This window comes from Protopterus annectens, chromosome 11.part0, assembly GCF_019279795.1.
Source record: "Protopterus annectens isolate FY-2018-M chromosome 11.part0, PAN1.0, whole genome shotgun sequence".
NCBI lineage: Eukaryota > Metazoa > Chordata > Ceratodontiformes > Protopteridae > Protopterus > Protopterus annectens.
Genome location: NC_056745.1, coordinates 691,734,243 through 691,756,264, shown reverse-complemented (window position 1 = coordinate 691,756,264; position 22,022 = coordinate 691,734,243).

Genomic DNA, 22,022 nt, shown 5'->3' with positions numbered 1-22,022 from the left:
AAATCCCTTCCCCTTCTTAGATAAGGTTCTATGAACGTTATTAATTTGCCCATTACTCACAAGTCTTAATGATGCGTTTGTGGGTTCCAATGGATTGCACCTTTCCTGTTCATCGTGAGCATCAGTTCTGTTTAAATTTCCATTACTTTGGTAATGGTGTCCCTGCTCAAGTGGTTTTGGTCTCGCTCCCATTTGGTCATACCTATTTTTGTTTTTAGTTTGTTTGTCCTTATGGTGGTCAAATGAAGTCCCTTTCCCTTCGGTGAAACTTCCGTTGATGTTGGCATTCGCCTCGCCCCAAAGAGTTTCCACAACTGGCCTTTTGCCTCGCTTCATTCTGAGCGTGTCGTCATCAATAGGCGACGAAAAACACTTCCTCTTTGTCTGTGTGTGTATACTGGCTCCTTCCGACTGAGTAAAGAGCTCAATTAAGCGTGTGAGCTCACCCTTAATGTTCGCCAGTTCCGATTGAACCTGGTGGAGTTCTTCCCTCCGAATTGGTGGCAAAGTACCAGGAATCTCGTCTAGTGAATCCATCCCAAGGCTCCAAAGTCAACAATAACAATTTAATAGTGAGTCAAACAGTGCCAAAGTCCACTATAATGTCACAAGAAATGCTGCTGATGTTGGATTCACAACTGACACTTTATTAAAAATGTATATGAATAAAATTGGTTGATTGAGCGCTTTCTTCCCTTTCCATAGGGATTTCATCAGAATCAATACACAACCCCATAATCCTTCATTTATACCTTATGTCTGTGACATCATAATTAATTAATTAATAATCAAATTCAAAATCTTAACCAACAACTTGTGTAAAAACATTTTAACTGTGTTTAGTACATATAAAAGCTTACCAGATTGCCACAAAGAATGTGAATAATGCCTTATACAAGCATTCTTTAAGTTGTAACAGTTTTATTGAATTTAATTTTGCCATTTTAGAAAAAGTGGTACAGCAACCAAGAGGTGGTGACTATAGAAGCCACATAGAAGAGAGGGAAACACGGTGGCAAATTAGACTACAAGCTGGTCAGCTGCCTGGGTTGAATGAAGTGATTTCAATTAAACCTATTTTAAATAAAAAATCTACAAATGGAAAATTATTTTTTAGGTAGAAAATATGTTTTTGTAATTTTATAGATTTTTTTTTAACTAATTTATGTATTTTAAGCTTTTATATGTACTAAACACAGTTAAAATATTTTTACACAAGTTGTTGGTTAAGATTTTGAATTTGATTATTAATTAATTAATTATGATGTCATAGCCATAAGGTATAAATGAAGGATTATGGGGTTGTGTATTGATTCTGATGAAATCCCTATGGAAAGGGAAGATAGCGCTCAATCAACCAATTTTATTTATATACATTTTTAATAAAGTGTCAGTTGTGAATCCAACCTCAGCAGTGTTTTTTCTGACATTATAGTGATGAACAGGAGTTGGAGCCAGGGCTGGGGTGAATATTTCCAGGATTTAGGATAAATAGAGTTAGTGGAGCAGTGTTAGACCAGTAGGTGTGGTATTTTAGCTAGGTTTTGAGGAAGCAGGAGTAATTTGATCTTGTGTAGGTGTGTGTATAAGGAGTTGACTATAGAGGGAGCAACTAAAAATGTGTGGGTTGTTTCATTAATTTTTAGAGGGTGGGTAAGAGTAGGAGGTAGGTTTATGGGTGATAGGTTAGCATGGTATGTAGTTGTGAGAGAGAGAGAGAGAGAGAGAGAATAAGAAGAAGAGGATTAGTAATGAGAATGAGAAGCATGCTGAGGAAGGGTGTGATGGTAGAGGTGGAGATAGCTTATGAGAGGAGAAGATGGACTGAAAGGTGGGTTCATATGTGGAAGATATGATAAGACAGCGAAGAATAGGGGAGTATTTGAATTTGGTCTTGGGAGGATTGTGGTGAAGGATGGGGTAAGGTAATATAAAATGCAATGATAGAACTTTAATTTAACGGTATGAAAAGAAGAGATATAGGGGAGCTAAGGATAGTGTTACAGATTACAGGGTTTGGGCTGTTGATAGGGGGTGTGGTTAGGTAGGAGGATGAGAATGTGAACTGGAGGGTCTATACAGGAAGAGGAGAGTGGGTGGGGAAGTGATTACGAGGGACGGAGTATAAATGTAGAGTAAGTTGGGGTGGGTGGAAATTAGGGGTAGGGTAGGTAGGGGAGTGGAGTGTGCTTGAGTGGAGCAAGGGTGAATAGAAGAGTTAGTACCTGGCAAGAGAGACCACTTCAGCAAGGATCAATCAGGAATACAAAGTCAGTGTTAGTCACAGAAGTATGAAGCACTGTAGGCTGTAGGTTTGTCTATTCAATTTAAGTAAGAAATATAAGTCAAGGCAGAATATACTAAGTGTGGCAGGCAGACAAAAATCTTCTAAAATAAGGAGTTATTTGCTGCTCTTAGTAAGGAATTCTGTAAGGTGACTTCAGTTTGCTGCTGAAGGAAAGTTAGGATGACTTAAAAAGGATACTTTGAGGAGGGATGCTAAGGAGAAGAGTGGGAGTTGGGGGGGGGGGCTAGAGTTGCTGTCCTAGCTTAATGTGCATGTCACTATAACACAATTCATAGAAGCAGAGTTAATACAACATTGTGAATTGTGGGGTGAAAGGACATACTATGTAGCTTAAAAATTACTTTTCCGAGCAGATATGGGAATGATGTTCACAAAATAAAGAGAATCAAAGGGGTGCAGTGTCCACAATTGTTTTATATTGTGTAAGAGAAGAATTATCTTCCTTACTGACAGAATCACATCCATGCACATATCAAATTGCAAAGTACAAAGGACAAAGGTCAGGAATTGTTGCTTTTGTACCTGTTATACCAATTGATACTAAGTCACATACTGAGTATAGCTAACCTCATTATTATCTTCACAGTACACGTTGTGTGTGGCAAATCTGAACTGTGTCCTGTGAATGCCCTGGTGTTCTGGGGTTCTAATCCACAGATTATAGGTTCATAGGTTTATACTAGGCTATCTGCCCTAAGGCATTTATAAGCCCCTTATGTTAAAAAATACTGTGCCCATTAGTTTGTTGTGCCTCTGTCCAGCAGTGACACAGAGATGATTCCTGGGGTAAACCTATGATCTCCCATCCACCGGTCAAGATTTCTCTTGAACAGAGCCAGCGAGGTGCTCTGCCTCACATGGACCGGGATTTTATTCCACAGCATAGGGAGTCTCTGGGTGACAAATCTATCCCTCCAGCATGTCCTATTTATATCCGTGCTAAGGTTTAATAGTGGATCTGGTAGATTTGGATTTTTGAGGTGGAGCATGTCCATTAATTCGGGTGGACATGGCCTTGTATGTCAGGCACAGGTCACCTCTGAGCAGGCGGTATGTGACTGAATAGAGCTGGAGTTTCTTCAGTCTGGCAGCATATGACAGATTTTGGAGTCCCTTTATCCTTTTGGTGAGGAACTTTTGGGGTCTCTCCAATTGCTGCAGGTGTCGGGTGAGATACAACCCCGATCATTGGTCTGATAAGTGAAGAGTACAGGGGAACAATGACCTCACTTGATCTGGATGTGAATCCCTTCATGATCAGGTGGGCAATGTAGAAGGTCTTTCTAACCACTTTAGCAATGTGAGATAACCTCTTCTGTGCTTAATGGATTTCCACCTATATGGTAGCTTGGGGTTACCTTGTTTTCATTTTTGGCATTTAACTTCAGGCCATGGCTCTGGCACCAGTTATCGAGACCCTCTGAAGGATATCTGTGTCAGTTTGCAGTCATCTGCAAACTTTGTCAGCCATAGTCCTCTTATGTTTGCCTGTACTTCTGAGAAGTAGACCAAGGACTGAGCCCTGTGGGACACCACGTAGTCTGACATGGCGCCAGCAACTCTAACCCTGTGGGTTCTGTCCTTTAGCCAGTTTGCAACCCATCTTGTGACATATGGGTTTACATTTAAGCTGGTAAGTTTCTCTATAATACCCGAGTGAGGTATTGTGCAAGGTCAAGGTAGGCTGTATGGACTGCATTTTCCTCATCAATGGCCTTGGTGACTGTTTTGAAGAAGTTGACCAAGTTCAAAAGGCATGATCTGCCCTTGACAAAGCCAAACTGGGTCGGGTCCAATGTCTGCAAGTCCCCTATGTCTTTGTTTATGAGTTCCATTATGATCCTCTCCATAGCTTTGCAGACCAGGCTTGTTAAGCTTATGGGGTGGTAATTACCAGGGTCGAGTGGGACCACAGTTGCCATCCTGTGGTAAGGCTAAGATTAAACAGCTGCCTTATAAGTGGGTTTAGTTCCTCGTTGAGTTCATGTAGCACACAGCCGGAGACACCATCCGGTCCCATTGATTCTGTGTTTTTAGCTTTAGAGAGACCAGCTTTCACCTGCGCATTTGAGATGTCTGGGAGGCTACACTCTGCTGGGATAGTTATCTCTCCTTTGGGGAGTTTGCACTGAACCTGTCTGCCAGTATGTTGGCAATGTCTGTGGGTTCAGTGATTTTTGTATCATTTATATCTGGGAGTTTCCACCCAGGTTTCTAACATAGCTGAAGAAGGCCTTATGATTGTCTTTTGTATCTATTGCAATTTTTCTCTCAAAGTTGGCCTTGGATGATTTTATGTGTGCTCGTATTTTTTTTACTAATAATGATCAAGGGTGTCTTCTCTTTTATGGATTTTGCTCTATCATGTAACAGCTTTCTCCTCTTATTGTAAAGTTTGTTTATGGCTGGGGTCCACCAGACTGGACGTTTGCCCTTGTTGGAAAGAGTCTTGGTTTTATTAGGGATTGCCTGATCCATGCAGTCCTGGAGGTGTTCGTAGAAGGCATTTGTTTGTGGTTTCCACTGGCTCGGGGCCTTGAAGGATACCACACCAGTCTTGAGTAGTGTGAAGTTTGCTTTAGAGAAGTTCTTCACTGTGGTCTTTTGTTTGGGGTGGGGGCGGATGTGGATTTCCAGTGAGATAAGTTTGTGATCTGATCTCACCAATGAGGATATACTAGCATTTTATCCCCATGTTTGTGATGATGATATCTAGTATATTTTCTCCTCTTGCGGTGACTAGTTGTTCTATGGCATTTGAATTTATGAACTCCAGAAACCTTTGGGCTAGAAAGTTGGGGCTTGAGTAATGTTCCCAGTCTATATTCAGGTAGTTGAAGTCACCCAATATAATGGTGTTTGGAGATACATTTATACCCTCCAGGTCTTCAGGAAGGCTGTGTGGGGTTCCTGAGTTTGAGAGGGTGGCCTGTAGCATGCTACAAATTGTAGAGCAGTTTTGCCTATGGTTAATTGCACCTGGATGGTTTCACCAACCTGGAGGTGTGGGTATCCTTGATGAATATGGATACCCCCTCCTTTTGTGGTGTGGTCCGGGTTTTGGGGCCAGAACGCATGATATGAGGTAAAACCTGATAGTGCCGGGGTGCTCTCAGGAGCCTTGAACCATGTTTCAGTCACAGCACAGACATTGATGTTCTCCATACTGAGAAGGGACATTTAGACTTCTGGCATTGAGCAGCATTACCCTTAGTTTCTTCCCATTTTGTTTTCTAGGGTGGTAGGTTTAGAATTTGAGCCTTGCCTAAAAGGCACTATGGGGTGGCAAGAGCCTTAGCCAATATCCGGAATCCCAGGTGGCAGGTGCAAGCCCTTGTGTCTTGTGAAGCAGCGTGGCTTGTCAAGCATGTCATCCCAGGCAGACAGACACTGGATCCTTTGAATGACACCAGAAATTAAGCCAATTGTTAAAGCTGATCATCTTGTCTCTATGTTGTGGCATCATTCTTGGTGAAGGAAGGATACTGCTCAGGGTCAGGGTCATACCTGCCTGGGCTACATAATCAGAGAGCTCCTCTATGTCTCTTTTCATGTAGTCCAGGGAGGTACGTCTCAGGTCGTTCACACCAGCATGGACAATGACTGTGTCATATTTGTACTTGATGTGGAGTGACCCGAGTGCTTGTGTTATGTGACCCTCTCCTTGTTCAGCCTGGTGAGTGGGACTGTTTTGCCATTGTTTGTATGAACATAAGATTGTTTAACGAGAGTATGTCATGTTGAAACACAACAAAGTTGAGGAAATATCAAAAGTATACATTTAACTACTAGTTTTATAATATTTCCCCCATTTCAGTACCTTTATTGTATTTTTCTCTTCATCATTTGCACACCATTTGCCATTGCACAATCTGGAATGACAGTGCTCCATAGCATCAAACTACAAAAAGTGAATATTTTAATTTAGGCTACATTATGTAATGTAAACAAACCAGACAGTGGTGTGCATCTGTCAGCATTCTTGATAGTATTCAGTGAAGAAAATGGACCTGTTAGGTAACTTTCTCTATGCCACAAGGTTTAAGTGCAGTGAGCTTAGAGAAAAGGAGAGCTGATGCAAGGTTTTTATCCAGTTAATTAATAATTTTATAGGGGATGGGGGTCTGAATACATATTTAATCACATTTTGGGATATCATTGTACTGCTGTTTAAAAATCATTTCCAGTATTCTCAGTATTGCTAACAACATGTCAGTAATTCCAAGTCTAATAATGTTTGACAGATATTACATTTCTGATGGTGCAAGATGCGAGAAGGATGAGTGTGTCACCCAAATGCACTTCTTCCTCTCTTCCTTGCGAGGTAAACCCATTGATTGAATTAATTTTCCTGTTAGATTTTTTTATCTGTAATTTTTTTTATTTCAAATGCATTTTGCATATGGCCTGCACTCAGCATCATGAAAACCAGGTCTTCTGTAGTGCAAACATACCTGGTATAACTGTATGGATATCAACACTGAATAGTACTTAGCGAATAAATTCCACCTCTCAGATAACTATCCTTGTAGCACAAGTTATACGTGAAGCAAACTGGGAGAAAAAAAAGGCATGCGTTGCAGGGTTTGAATCCAGACAATTATTAATTTTACAGATGGGGGTCTTAATATATATTTGCACACATTTTTACATCACTGTATTGTTGTGTAAAACTCAAATATTATCAGCATTGCTAACAGCATATGAGCTGTTGTCTGTCTACTTTCACATTATTAGTCAGTAACTGCAAGTAAGGTAATCTGTTCCACAAATTACATTTCTGAAGTTGCAAGGAGATGTGAGAAGAATGAAATGTGTCACTTGAATGCATTCCTTGCTCTGGTTATTGCTAGGTATACCTACTGATTGAAGTGATTGTACGGTCAACTTTTTTCTCAGTCGTATTTTTTTCTAATACCTTTTGCATTTGCTCTCTGCTTGGCAGAAAGCAAACATAGTTCACTGCCTAAGGAAAAGTGAAAATTTTAATTTAGGCTACCTTATGTAGCACAAACAAGCCCAACAGTGGTGCATTGCCATCAGTACTCTGGATAGCACTTAGTGAATAATTTCAACCTCACAGCTAACTTTCTCTGTGGCATGAGGTGCAAGTCCAATGATCATCAAGACCAGCAATAGTTGATGCAGGGTTTGAATCTAGGTGACAGATACCCTTATAAAGGGAATCAGAATCCCATTTAACACATTTTGCTCAAGAATGTCACAATAAATGCACATCATTATCATAATTGTATTTATTGCAAGAAATATGTCATTACTAATTGCTGTAGAAACCCAATACACTGTAAATTATATAAAACATGACAGTGATAATTTTTAATGGGAATGCACATAAATAGGTATGACGTGCACAATATTGTGTTGTAATTATTCAGTTAACACATATCATAGCTATGTGTTTATGACAGTATGCGTTACGAAGTATGTATGTAACCTAACCCACCATGCCTAACTCAGGTCATGCACTGCATGCCTCTGAGATGGATTTACAAACATAATAAATGCCTTTCACATAGAAATGCAGTCCCATGACTGAGTAAAGTCATGGACATGCAGACATTGCTTAAGTATGTGTACAGTCAGTCTTAAATTAATATAGATGTAATTAGCATGTTAATAAGTAAGTTCTCCTGTGGTATTTACAGTTAATCAACAAAGGTGAACATTTTATCTTGGGTTTGATTCCCAGGTGGTACTACTCAATTTTACCAGTGTCTAAAACTCAACATGCCAATATGTTACGAGTCATAGCATTTTTCCTTAAATAAACCATGATTATTACCAATACCATAAAGCAATATCAGGGTTTAACATTGGAACATGTCTCAAGATTTTGACCTTTGTACATAGCCAAATCTCAATGCCATTTTTAACACCCTCTGCACTTCTTGATGTACTCATTGCCAGTGTGTTTGCCAAGCCATTGCTGTGCTTCCAATTGTGAAAATACATCTGGCAAGGATGAGCATCTTTGTGCACAAGCTACTACATGTGAGATCTGAACTGGGTGCCGATCCAGGTCAAAATGTCTAGCTTGACTGCTGCAGACATGGCTGGTGAAGGTAGAGCTGATATGCCATTGCCATTTAGAGCAGAAAGGTAGGGTGTTGAGAAGTTCAGGATTTTTGTGGCACTCCACAAGAAATGCTATAGCCATAGGCTCCCGCAGGGAGACTATACCAGGTCTCAGTATAAGGTTGAGGCTTGGAATAGCTTGGCCAAGGATGTCTCCATTTCAACTGTCCCATACACTGAGGAACATTGTCATCAACGCTACAGTGACCTGAAGAAGTGTAGAAGAGAGACCTCATTAGGCAAACACCTCTCAGTTGTTTAAGTATTCTGACCCATAAACTGTCTGTGATATGGCATTAATTATCTAATCAGCCAATGCAGTTATTTCTTATGCTTTCATATATCAATTCATTCTTCCATCCTCTTCATCCATCCATCATAACCCCTTTTCTCATTTTGCACATGAGGTCACGGTGTCACTTCAACAGTTACAATCATCTGAAGCCAAGGTTTACACAGCTAGGTGGCTAGCCCTGCCACAGTAGTTCATTCGTAACACTTCTCAAGTGGCTAGCCCTGCCACGGTAGTTCATTTGTACCACACACACACACACACACACACACACACACACACACACACACACACACACAAACAGCTATGGTCAATTTAGAGTGTTCAGTCCACCTACTGCATGCCTTTGAATGCGGGAGGAAACCAGAGAACCCGGAGGAAACCCACACAACATCAGGGAGGACATGCAGACTCCACACAGAATGGACCCTAGCCGAGAATCAAACCAAAATGATGGGCCATGGGAGATAGGCCAGGGAGATCTCACCTCAGTTAGTGCATGCCAGCCCTAACTTTCATTCCACTCTGGGGTCTCCTACTCACCTTCAGACTTGCTCAGCTGTTAGATTCCTTGATCTGTGAGGGGACACTGAACCACCGCAGCCACATATACATATATATATATATATATATATATATATATATATATATATATATATATATATATACATACATATATATATATATATATATATGTGTGTGTGTGTGTGTATATATATATATATATATATATATATATATATATATATATAAATATATATATATATATATATATATATATATATATATATATATATATATATATGTTTATTTAGTTATTTTTCTACTGTACATCTTCAGCAGAAATTGCTGAAAACCATGAGGCACATCAGTACAGACTAACACCTCACAGAGGTATGGGGTAAGTAAGCATCTGTTTTGATTGCAAGACATAGAATTTTTCTCGGTCCATCATCACTATATATAAATATATATATATATATATATATAAAGATATATACATATATATATATATATATATATATATATATATATATATATATATATATATATATATATATAAAATTTTAACTATAATATTAAGCCTACATGCCTGCTGCAGTAGCTCTTGGTTGTTGCATCAGGCAATATGTACATCAGATTAATTGTATGTGGCTTCAATACTCACAAACAGGTCTTAAAGTTTTTAAGGGTTAATATTTATAAGATAGTTTAACTTCAACACTACATGGCATTAACAATTCAATAATGGGAAATGCAGTTATTACCTTACAAATCAGATGTCTGACCTGGCACAGTGAAATATACAATTCTATTACTCGCATCATACCATTGTGATATATTGATTTTAGGACACATTCATGCCTTCCCATCATCTCTGGATGTGGCTGAGGTGTAGTTATATATTTCTCATATTGTTTTATCTATTTAAATAATTAATGTGACATACCATTGATCTAATTCTCACTTTTTTGTCTCCCCCACGCTTTATCTCTTCTTTTTATTTACTTTTTTTAAACATTGCTGCTGAAAACAAACTGACCATCAGCACAGGGAGGTAGACTGACCGCTTAGGTTCATCATGCTATACCTCCACAGATGGCTGTGGTGGCACCGCCACAGGCAGCACAGACACACAGCACATCTGGGTGACAACATGTAAGCATTTTCTCCACAATCCCTGCCCTAACCCCGCCACCTGTGTCAGGTTGCTCTATTCCGGTTGCTGGAGCTGACAGAGCTGGTGAAGGACATAATGGTGAGTAGCCTCAATGCACAAATTAGCAGTGTTGAAAAGGTCCTATGTCACCTTGCCAAAATGAAGCCACCTCCGGCACTGACCCAGCCATCTGACACAGGTGATAGTGATGACAGTTGTGAGGGTGAGGACCAGATTTTCACTGTTCCTATTCTGGACATAGACACACCTCAGAGGTCCCCTACCTATCCCGAATCATGGTGTTATGCAACCTTTTGTGTCAATCACCATCACTGCCTGTCTTGTGTGTCCTATATGTCTGCACTTGCTACCTAATTTACCCTACATATCTGACCATCTTATTCCTTATCACCTTCACCAACATTTCACTCAAAAAAACAAAATGGGCACCCCCTCAAAAAAAGTTACTCCCCATACATATCTCTCCACTTTGCCCATGTGTCATCTTGACACACTTGATTTGTATATCACCTATCCCTTTTTAGTGACTCTCCAAAGTCATTAAATTGTATGTACAGTAATATGTTTATGTTGTGAAGAAGTGAATGGTCATGTTGCTGTCCCACCATCCTCTTTCAGGTTCCTGTATTCTTTTCCCTGTGTTGTACCCTCTGCTTGCCACCCCATTTTCACCACTATCCTATCAACAACTTATATGTTAAATCTGGTCAAAAAAAAAAAACAATCACACACTACACACATGGACAGAAATGGCACATAGAAAAGCCTTCACATTTTGTCCTCGGCATGTCTGTTGATGTCGGCATCGTACAGCAAAGCTGAGTGATGGTGAATGCTATTCAGCTCCCAATAGCAAAAGCTGAATATTTTAATTTCAGCTGCAATAGTCCAGTTGCTTTCATGCAAACATGCTTAAATCTGCTGCACCATGAGTATACAGAGTAAAGGCAAAATAACAGTACTTCTGTAAAACAGTTACTGCAACAGTTCTTAGGCTTCTGGACGTAATGAGCTTTAGGCTCCTATGTGTTGTGTTGAGAAAATGTTCTTGTCTATAGACTGATGTTTTTGCATGGTGTTATGGGTTTGATTAGAGCTGTAGATCAAATTATTATTTCATGATATTTTATATTTCTATCATATAGTTAGCTGCAAATGTCTGTATTTCTCTGCAGTTACAAAATTTCATTAACATACCATTTGAATAGTGCAGCAAGACATCATTTATAAAAATACTGCAACCCTGAGAGGGAGACTTAGTAAGTCACTCTTACCCGACTTATGTCTTAATGTTGATTATACTGTCCTACCCTTCTTGCTCCCTATAGGAAGCACTTTATTGCACATAATATGACAGCTTAATAATGAGGAAATAAGTGACAGTAACACAACATACAGATGGTCCTACAGGTCCCACAAAAAATATTGTTGCTATTCCTCTCTACATCTGACTCAGTCTGTCTCTGCTCCACAAGGTTTTCACTTTCCGTCAATTGTATTTAAAGAGTGTGATGTAGGAGTTCATATGTGGCATGCTAAGCTAATGCTCAAATCTATAGGCAGATTTTTACATACTTTCAAGGGTTCTATTCCAGGCATTAGCTTACTGTTACTGATTGTTTTAGTACACTGTTTTATGTGTAGCTGTTGCATACATATTGTTATGAGCCAACATTATCCTGCTTCTGATATTAGCTGCTTTATCCTTGCCTGCGTGCCTCCCTCTTACTCTGCCTATGTATCTTATTCCATTTATATCATTAGTCTTCTACCTCTGCCTTTGTGTAATGTCTGGAGCTGAGCACCAGCTGCAACTTAGGCTAATAAAAGTACACAGCTTATGGCAAAAGCTTATGACTTTTTGACTTTGGCCAGATTACTGTGGCACTCTTTGCACTACTGTGCTTAGCAATGTTTAGTCAGGTCAATCTACTTTTCACCAAGCTGAAGGGGTGAATGTACAGCTTACAGCTTACAGTTGTGATGAGGGAAATGAAAAGTAATGCATACATTATCCTTTTCTGCAATATGATGTCACATAGGAACTTTGTGAAGTAGGAGGTCCTATGTGGTGTGTTTAGATAATAGTCAAAGCTGTGGATTTTTCTTACAAGATTCGAATCTAAGTGCATGTCAAACTCTTTTTGAATGTTTTGTATGACTCTTGTGGATGTAAATGCTGGCTACACTTTTTTCTTACTATGCTATTATTCTCCTGTCATTCTAATAAGCTTGGTCCCTGTTATGAAGCCTCTCTTGTACAGATCTTGTATGAATAATTATGCTGACAAACCAACAGTAACACGACACAAATATGTACAGAAAAGAAACACAAGCTAATGTGTTAGAATGTCTGTATTGTATATTCCTGTCACCAACTGTCCATCTCTTCCCAACACTTCTGTGTCATCCAGTAAACCTTTGATTCACAACTGTTTCCACAAGCAATAACATGGTCCTTCATGTGTTTCATAATTCACCTTGAGCACATACATAAGGATTAATTAACTGCAACTCCCATGAAAAATGTGTAAATCAAGACACTGAGACACGACCATAACACATATCTGTTCTGTATTCCATCAGATTTACACATGGTTGTATGTGTATAATGCATCTTTGCATGAAAGTTGGCACAAAGCACCATAGACAACTGTTAATTCCCATTTTACGTTCAACACCTCAAGATATCATTACACAAGCACTAACACTTTGACAACAGCAGCAGAACTGAACTTGGCAGCATTGTGATTCAGGCAGAGGGGGGAATAATTCTTTGTTTAGGTCACTCAGAGTTTATATGTCTATGTGTCTGTATTGCATTTTGACAAGCTATCTGGATTTTAGAGTGATGTTGACTCAGTTAAGTCAGTTTGTTAATGTATTTCTGCATTTCAAAGGTTACACTTGCAACTGTGTTACAGTGTTGGGTAACCTCTTCAAACATAATCAATCAATGTTATTCTGCAGTGCACTGTCCTATCTAGGAAGTGTCTGTTTTTGTTGTCAATACACATTATGCAAGCATGAAACAAGACAAGTATGCGATCATTGCAGAATGAGCTGGCAGGAATGCTTGGTTGATAATCCATATTGTGAAACAGGTACATGTCCCTCACAGTAACAATATACATGAAGGACAGTATATAAATCTTATCAGGGAATTATGCCATCACATGGGACAGTCACAGTACTGTTAGGTCATCCTGGCCTCACATATGCATTTGTGCCAAAAATTGATACAGACTACCAACTGTTCCAAACAGTTTTTTTTTTTTACTAATTATAAATGTGCTTATTCACATCATTTGATTCAGACTTCCCCTGTGGTGATTGTGACTAATGCTACGCTCTCTAGTTTGTGTAACTAGATATGTAGGAGGTAGGTTCAATTCTTACCATGAGAAATGTGTGTGTCAGGGGGTGTACTGAAAATTAAGTATCACTTCAATGTCAAATGTACTATGTGCACTTCAACTGAGGATAATGCATTTAACTTTGCACACAGCATCCTCTGCACTTTTTTCGCACTTTTAACACAAACATCCTCTCTGCAGCACACTGGTGATATCATCCTATCAAAAGTGCGCTCTCTCCCCTGAAGGGTAAGACTTCTTCTGTGGCACTTGCACCTAATACTGTGCTCACTAGGTTATGTAACTAGATAGGTATAATGTTCTATACTCAGCATAGAGAACTTCTGTTTGTGGTTGAGATGTCAAGTGCACATAGCTTTTTGCATAGACATGGTATACCAACTTCTATTCAGGGGAATTATTTAATCTGGGCAAGTATTCAACCATCTCCTTAACCCAGTTTTACTATAAACATCTTTTCTGCAACATAGCTGTGAGGTTATCCTAACAAAAGTGCACTCTGTCCCCATAAGACAGACTTCTGTGGTGCTTGTAGCTAATAATGTGTTCTTTAGATTTTGCAACTGGTTAGGTAGGTCGTCCAAATCTGTCAGTGGTAAACTTGGGTGTCTGTGTAGTTCTAGTGCTATGGAAGCAAACCTTCAACAACAGAAGTGCTTCCCTTCTCTGCTAAAATGTATATACCATCGTTCATGTATATTGTGTTACTGTGAGGGACATGTACCTGTTTCACAATATGGGATTATCACTCAATCATTCCTCCCAATTCATTCTGGAATGATTGTATACTTGTCTAGTTTCATGCTTGCACAATGTGCATTGATAGTACAAACACTAAGCAGAAACCTTTAACTTTGGACATAGATACCTCTGCAGTTTATCCCACTTTTAACACAAATATCTGCAACAAGGTGATGAGGTCATCCTGACAAAAGTGCACTGTCTTCCCTTAAAAGCCAAATTTGTCCTGTGGTGCTTGTGGCTAATACTGTGTTTTCTAAATGGTATAACTAAAAAGGTATGAAGTTCATATCTCACAGATGGGAATGTGTGTATGTGGCTTCAATGTCAGCTATGTATAGCTTCCTGAACAGTTGTGTATCATCTTCTATTCTGCAGCAGATATTTAACATGGGAGAGGATGCCCCCATCCCCTTATCCCACTTTTACCACAGTCATCTTCTCTCCATCCCACTGATGAAGTCAGCACATCAAAATTGCAGACTATGCCTTTACAATTCATATATATCTTCTGGCACTTGTAACTAATTTTGTGTTATATAGATTATTCAAATATATGGGTAGGGTGTTCAAATCCAACAGTGGGTAAATAATACCAGTGTGTGCACTGTCATATATATTTGTGGCTGTGCCAGCAATTGTTATATAAACTTCCACTTAGGTGACAAATTTTGCCTGGCAGAGGATTATCCTATAGATTTGTATTACCCTCAGGCAATAAACATTTTGGAAACGCAATGCTTGCATCATGCTATCAAAAAGAACCACATCAATGTGATCATATGAGTTACCCTGTGATGCTGACTGTTGATAATGTACTTTCTAGACTCCATAGGGAGGAGATTTGAATCCAGCAATGATGGACTACTGTGCAAGGGTGATTCTCTGTCATGCTGCATAAAGAAGGCTTATAATGCATATAGTATGTGTAGCTGTGTAGTGTTACTGTGCACTTCGACTGTCTTCATACTGTTTTAGAAGAACATCAACATATGAAAGAGTTGTGATGTCAGCCATTCAAATGTGTACTGCCACAACTGTAAAAGAACATCTTGAGTGACAACTGTGATTCAGGCAGTTTTTTTGTACCTTGTGATCTTAGGTAGTCTGTTCAAGCCCGTTACTCCTTAACCTTACTTGTGTCACTATGTGTATGTGCAGGTAGTTAATGTTGTCAGCCAGCTATCTGCTGTGCACATTTATGGATAGGGATTCCTATTACAATGATTTCTGATTTTTTTTTCACACAGAAATGCTTTCTTTGATAATGATGACATTTGATTTTCCCATGAGAACTACTAATGCTTTTATTGTGGTGTGAGAATATGAGACTAGTTTCTGTATGCCTGTGCCTTAGTAAGGCATGTGTTTGAATCTATAATTATCCACACATTGTGCTTGATTGCCATTCTCCCATCACAGCAATAACTGTATTGTGCATTATGTGTGTCTGGCTTTAACTAGCAACAGGCAATACTGTGTGAGAAACACACATACAGCAAGACTATTTTAAAGAACCGACAGGCACACATCTCCCTTGCAACAAGAAAATTATGCCTTGGCTTCAAAGACCAAAATGTCTCACACCTGCTGCACTAGTGGAATTGTGGCACATTCATTTTTTCCAACATTATGTAGTTTCTGTCATCACATAGTTAGGAGTTCAAAACCTGCATTGGCTAACTGTAAGCATTGCCTGTCTGAATACTGTTACACATGACTGACACACACAAGAGTTATAATATGTACAATTATAGTTGGAGAAACTTGCACCACCACTTTTATCTCATACAAATTGTGACACAATCATATAGGTTCATAGGAGTGTACTAGGCTAATGGCCCTGGAGCCTTTACAAGCCTAGCCCAAAAGATTCCCTGGCAACATGCCGCCTGATATTATTTCCCCGTGCCTCTTTCGAACAGGCCCACTGAAATGATCCCCAGGGTGAATTTTCTATTTCCTATCCACTTGTCAAGATTTCTCTTGAAGAGGGCCAGTGAGGTGCTCTGCTTGATGTGTAAGGAAAGTCTATTCCAGTGCATGGGCAGTCTCTGAGTTAGGAACCTGTCCCTCCAACAAGTTATGTTGATTGTGGTAATGAGGTTGAGGTCTCTGGTGAGTGTGTTACAGAGGGATTGAGATTTCTTTAGATTAGCATATCTAGCAGTGCTGGGTCTGACATGGCCTTATAGGTCAAGTAGAGATTGCCTCTAAGTAGGCGATATGATACAGAGAAAAGTTGGAGTTTTTTAGTCTTTCCGCATAGGGCAAGTGTTTAAGGCCTAGGATCCTCTTAGTGAGGTATTTTTGTGGTCTTTCTAGCTGTTGCAAATGTCTAGTGAGGTACATGCCAAATGGGGTATTGTACTCAATAATTGGTCTAATGCGGGAAGAGTAGAGACACAATGACCTCTTTCTTCCTGGAGGCAAAACCCTTTGTAATGAGATGTGCTACACAGAAGGATTTTCTGACCACAGTGGCAATATGATTATCAAAGGATAGGTTGCTATCCACTTGTGTTCCCAGATCTCTTATAACACCTTCGGTGTTCAGTGGACTACCATTGATGTGGTAGTTCATGGATACCGTGTTCTTCCCAAAGGGAATGACAATGCATTTTTTGGCATTAAGCTTGAGGCCATGGTTCTGACGCCTTTCTGTAGAATGTCAACATCATTTGGGGAGCTAATAATGGCTCCCAGTTTGCAGTCGTCAGCGAACTTTGTCAGCCATAGTCCCTTAGTTTTGGCCTGGACTTCAGAAAGGTAGATGCCAAACAGGAAAGGACCCAAGACCGAACCCTGTGGGACTCCACTCGTGAATGGTCAGTAGTCAGACTTGGAGTTCTATCAGTGAGCTAGTTTGCGACCCACCTTGTGACATAGGGGTTGGTGCCTAATTTATTGAGTTTATCTATGATTCCTGAGTGAGGAATTGTATCGAAGGCCTTGGCCAGATCAAGGTAGGCTCTGTGAACTACCTTGCTTTCATCCACACCTCTGGTAACAGACTTGCTCAGCTGTTAGATTCCATGATCTGTGTTTCAAGATGGGATGGGTAGGTCAACAACATCACCATGGACTCAGCTGATGAAGCCATTAGGGGATTGTCATTGAAATTAAAGATTTACAAACTCTAAAATTCCCAGATATTAAAATACCACTAATGGACAGATGCAGTTCCTAAATGCTTTATTCCACACAAAAAACACAAAAAGGGAATTTGGCTAGGCTTAAAATGACTCACAAAGGCAACTAGCTTAGTACTTACCTATGACTCTAAAAACCTATGCAGCTATAAAATGTGCCTTAAATATCTAGAAACATACAGCTTCCATTTATTTCCTCAACAGTTACTAAACTACAATCTTGGCCAGTTTGAATGTGTTGAAATGATGGAGGAAAAATTTTAAGAGTACAACAAAGTGTGAATATTAGTTAATTTTCCTTATTCATGTTTGTTCAGGTCATTATGGAATCACAAGGTTAGAAATAAAGTCTAAAATAATCTCAGAGCATGTGGAATCCTATGGCATCTAGGGGCCTTGCAGCCACCAGACCACCTGCTTAATTTATTTGTTTCATTCACAGTTAATAAAGTGTAGTTTTGGTTAGCTCGGGTATGTTAAAAGGGTGGAGGGAAATTTTGAAATGTAACACAAAGGATGAAAATGAAAAAAAAAAAAAAAAACAAGAAGGAAGTTATTTGTCTGGATGGTATAGGGAAGCTAGGAATGGGAGATTGGGGGTAGAAACACTTGGAGTTCACATAGGGGAAAACAGTGGGCAGTAGGGAGGTGTGGAGGCTATTGCCTAGGCCTCTTTTTCACTTAAGGCTGGCCTTTGTAAATGTCTGCCTATGCCAAAGGTAGGCCATGAATGCAAATCTCATACATTCTGAATTATTCCTTGTGCATAATTGTTGACATGCAGTTATTTGGCATTTCCCATTCACTTTTCTTGTATGGTGCTGTAGTGGAATAATCCATTTTGCACTACCACCCCTTTTACCGCCAATCCTTTCTTGGAATTATGTGCATGTATCTGGAAAACGTACTGCCATATGCATGTAAAATGCTTTAAAATCTAGTACTGCAAGTATACTGTAATCATGGTGTCATTGCCAGTGACATACCAAGATGTCTGATGCCAACCTTTTGCTCTAGTGGCGAACAATGATAGCTCAAAGTCTCCCCATTTAATTTCATGTAGCTTTGTCCATGTTATCCACACCTGTCAGGGACCCAAGTCTAACAACAGACCCCCCTGTTGTAGTTGTGGCATGCTGTAATGCTCAGTGCATAAGGAAGTGCCACAGGATAAGTGCAAGCTTTCTGGTGTGTTGAGCAGAACATTCACTTATGTCACCTATGTTCTAGAGACCCAGATTTGGTTCACATTATTAGAGACCACAATACTGGCTGATAATAAGCTTCAGTGGCTGCTGGCCAATGATCCGGTCTTGGGGATCTTACTGCTGAGAAGTTGCCCCCTGGCATAGGGTTGGGAAGAGCACAGCATGTTCTAACACAGGAGATCAGTAGGCTTCACATGAAACAGGCATGGGAGCATACAGGCACATCAATCGACAGCCACTGCATGCTGAGTCTCAAGAAGTTAGGGCCTAATGCCTAAACTACAGGAAATGTAGCAGTATGTGGAGCTCATCTGTACCCAGTTCCTTCCCCAGTATGACTGGAGATCTAGCTTAGACAGGCAAGTGATTTTTAATCCTGCAGAATAAAGTCTTACCCAACACTAGCAATTGCCAGAATATTGCTCTAACTCCTGTAATGCTTGTCTAGGAGGCTTCAGATTTCAGAGGCTAGGACCTCCAAAAGAATAAAAATGCTCCAGGAAAATCACTGCACGTATACCTTTAACATTAAAGCACAGTAATCCTTGCCACATTCTTTTCTTTCTTTTTTTTTTGCATTGTCTTCTCATAGACTTACCCCAGCCTTTTCATCCTGCTTTTTATTTTATTTTTTCCTACAGTGTGCCATAACCCTCCCACTACCCACAACATTTGGTGCAATTCTACCTTTGCCTTTAGGCATGTCTATTCTCTTAATCAACAGAATGAGTGATTCTTGTATCATTTTCTATCTATTCCTTGCCATAGCACTGCCTTCTTGATCATCCAGTCTATTTGTCCCACTGGCATTAAATCCCTTGCAGAGTGAACAGACTTGAGGCCATTTTGTAACCCAGAATTTTAGCTAGCACTAGCTGTTGGTTTTGCCATGTCCCCACTGACAAAAAAATACATTGTCCTTCATTGGGATGATTAATCTTAGTTCTTCCTACACAACCACCCCCCCACACACACACAGACAAATCATGAATGCCTCTACCACATACTCATCTGTTTCTACATTAGAAGGTAGCCGACTACTCCGTATCTGTTTTTGCAGTATGTTTCTAACCCAAAAGACACATTGATAAATTGATAAACATTATGCCATCATACCCCGTTCTAATTATCATATGAATTCCTACCTCCTAGCCTCTCTGTTGTCCAGGGGTCCCCATTTACTCTGTTCCTTTCTGACCTTTCCATACATTCTAGCACTTTCAGAAACCACATAACTGTCTACTCTTTTATACATTTATTATTTGTTCCTATTGTCAGCCCAGTATCACTGCCTACTAGTCATCCTGTCATTGTTTTACCTGAAATCCGTGTTATGCATTTCTTTTGTACTAATGCCTCAGCTGTTTTATCGTTAGCTAATCCTGTATTCTTACAGAATTTCACAATGCAGTGTGCTAGTTTCACTATTTGCTTTCCTAGTCCCCGTGACTGAGACTGCTGCATTAGCCATTATGCTTCTAATTTCTAGGCAAACTAGGGTCAGGATAGAAGAACAGGGAGAAAGGAAAGTAATCTTAAGTGGTAGAAAAGCAACTGCATGCTCCAAGTTGTTTGGTATGTTGTAGCAATTTGTTCCTGAATTACTTGCAACCACAACTTTCTTTTAATTCACAACAATGTCCTATTCAGCTGGTTCAAAGGAAGTGAATGTTTTTTTTCACTGATGTTTAAGATGTTTATTGGAAAGTAAATGTTGATTGCCACATTGGTAGTGGACCTAAGATGATGATTAAGTGTTGAATAAGATGGAGTTGTAGTTATTCCAATCTTATGCGTAACATAGGTTCATAGGTTCATAGGTTCATAGGTTTATACTAGGCTATCTGCCCTAAGGCATTTATAAGCCTAGCCCAAATTATTGTGGCTTACGCCACCCCTTATATGAAAAAATACTGTGCCCATTAGTTTGTTGTGCCTCTGTCCAGCAGTGACACAGAGATGATTCCTGGGGTAAACCTACGATCTCCCATCCACAGGTCTAGATTTCTCTTGAACAGAGTCAGCGAGGTGCTCTGCCTCACATGGACCGGGATTTTATTCCACAGCATAGGGAGTCTCTGAGTGATAAATCTATCCCTCCAGCACGTCCTATTTATATCCGTGCTAAGGTTTAAGTCGCTTGCTCTAGTGGTTTTGGTGGATTTGGATTTTTGAGGTGGAGCATGTCCATTAATTCCGGGTTGGACATGGCCTTGTATGTCAGGCACATGTCACCTCTGAGCAGATGGTATGTGACTGAATAGAGCTGGAGTTTCTTCAATCTGGCAGCATATGACAGATTTTGGAGTCCCTTTATCCTTTTGGTGAGGAACTTTTGGGGTCTCTCCAATTGCTGCAGATGTCGGGTGAGATACATCCCGAATGGGGCATTGTACTCGATCATTGGTCTGATAAGTGAAGAGTACAGGGGAACAATGACCTCACTAGATCTGGATGTGAATCCCTTCATGATCAGGTGGGCAATGTAGAAGGTCTTTCTAACCACTTTAGCAATGTGAGTGTCAAAAGAAAGGCCACTGTCAACCTGGGTCCCCAGGTCCCTGATAACCTCTTCTGTGCTTAGTGGATTGCCACCTATATGGTAGCTTGGGGTTACCTTGTTTTTCCCGAAGGGTATGACTATACATTTTATGGCGTTTAACTTCAGGCCATGGCTCTGGCACCAGCTATCTGTTTCCGTGAGTCCCTTCTGAAGGATATCCGCGTCCGATGCACTTTCCACTATGGCGCCCAGTTTGCAGTCGTCTGCAAACTTTGTCAGCCAAAGTCCTCCCATGTTGGCCTGTACTTCTGAGAAGTAGATGCCAAACAATAGGGGCCAAGGACCGAGCCCTGTGGGACACCACTTGTGACCGGCTTGGAGTCTGACACAGCGCCAGCAACTCTAACCCTGTGGGTTCTGTCCTTAAGCCAGTTTGCAACCCATCTTGTGACATATGGGTTTACATTTAAGCTGGTAAGTTTTTCTACAATACCCGAGTGGGGTATTGTGTCGAAAGCCTTTGCAAGGTCAAGGTAGGCTGTATGGACTGCCTTTCCTCATCAATGGCCTTGGTGACTGTTTCAAGAAGTCAACCAAGTTCAAAAGGCATGATCTTCCCTTGACAAAGCCAAACTGGGTCGGGTCCAATGTCTGCAAGTCCCTA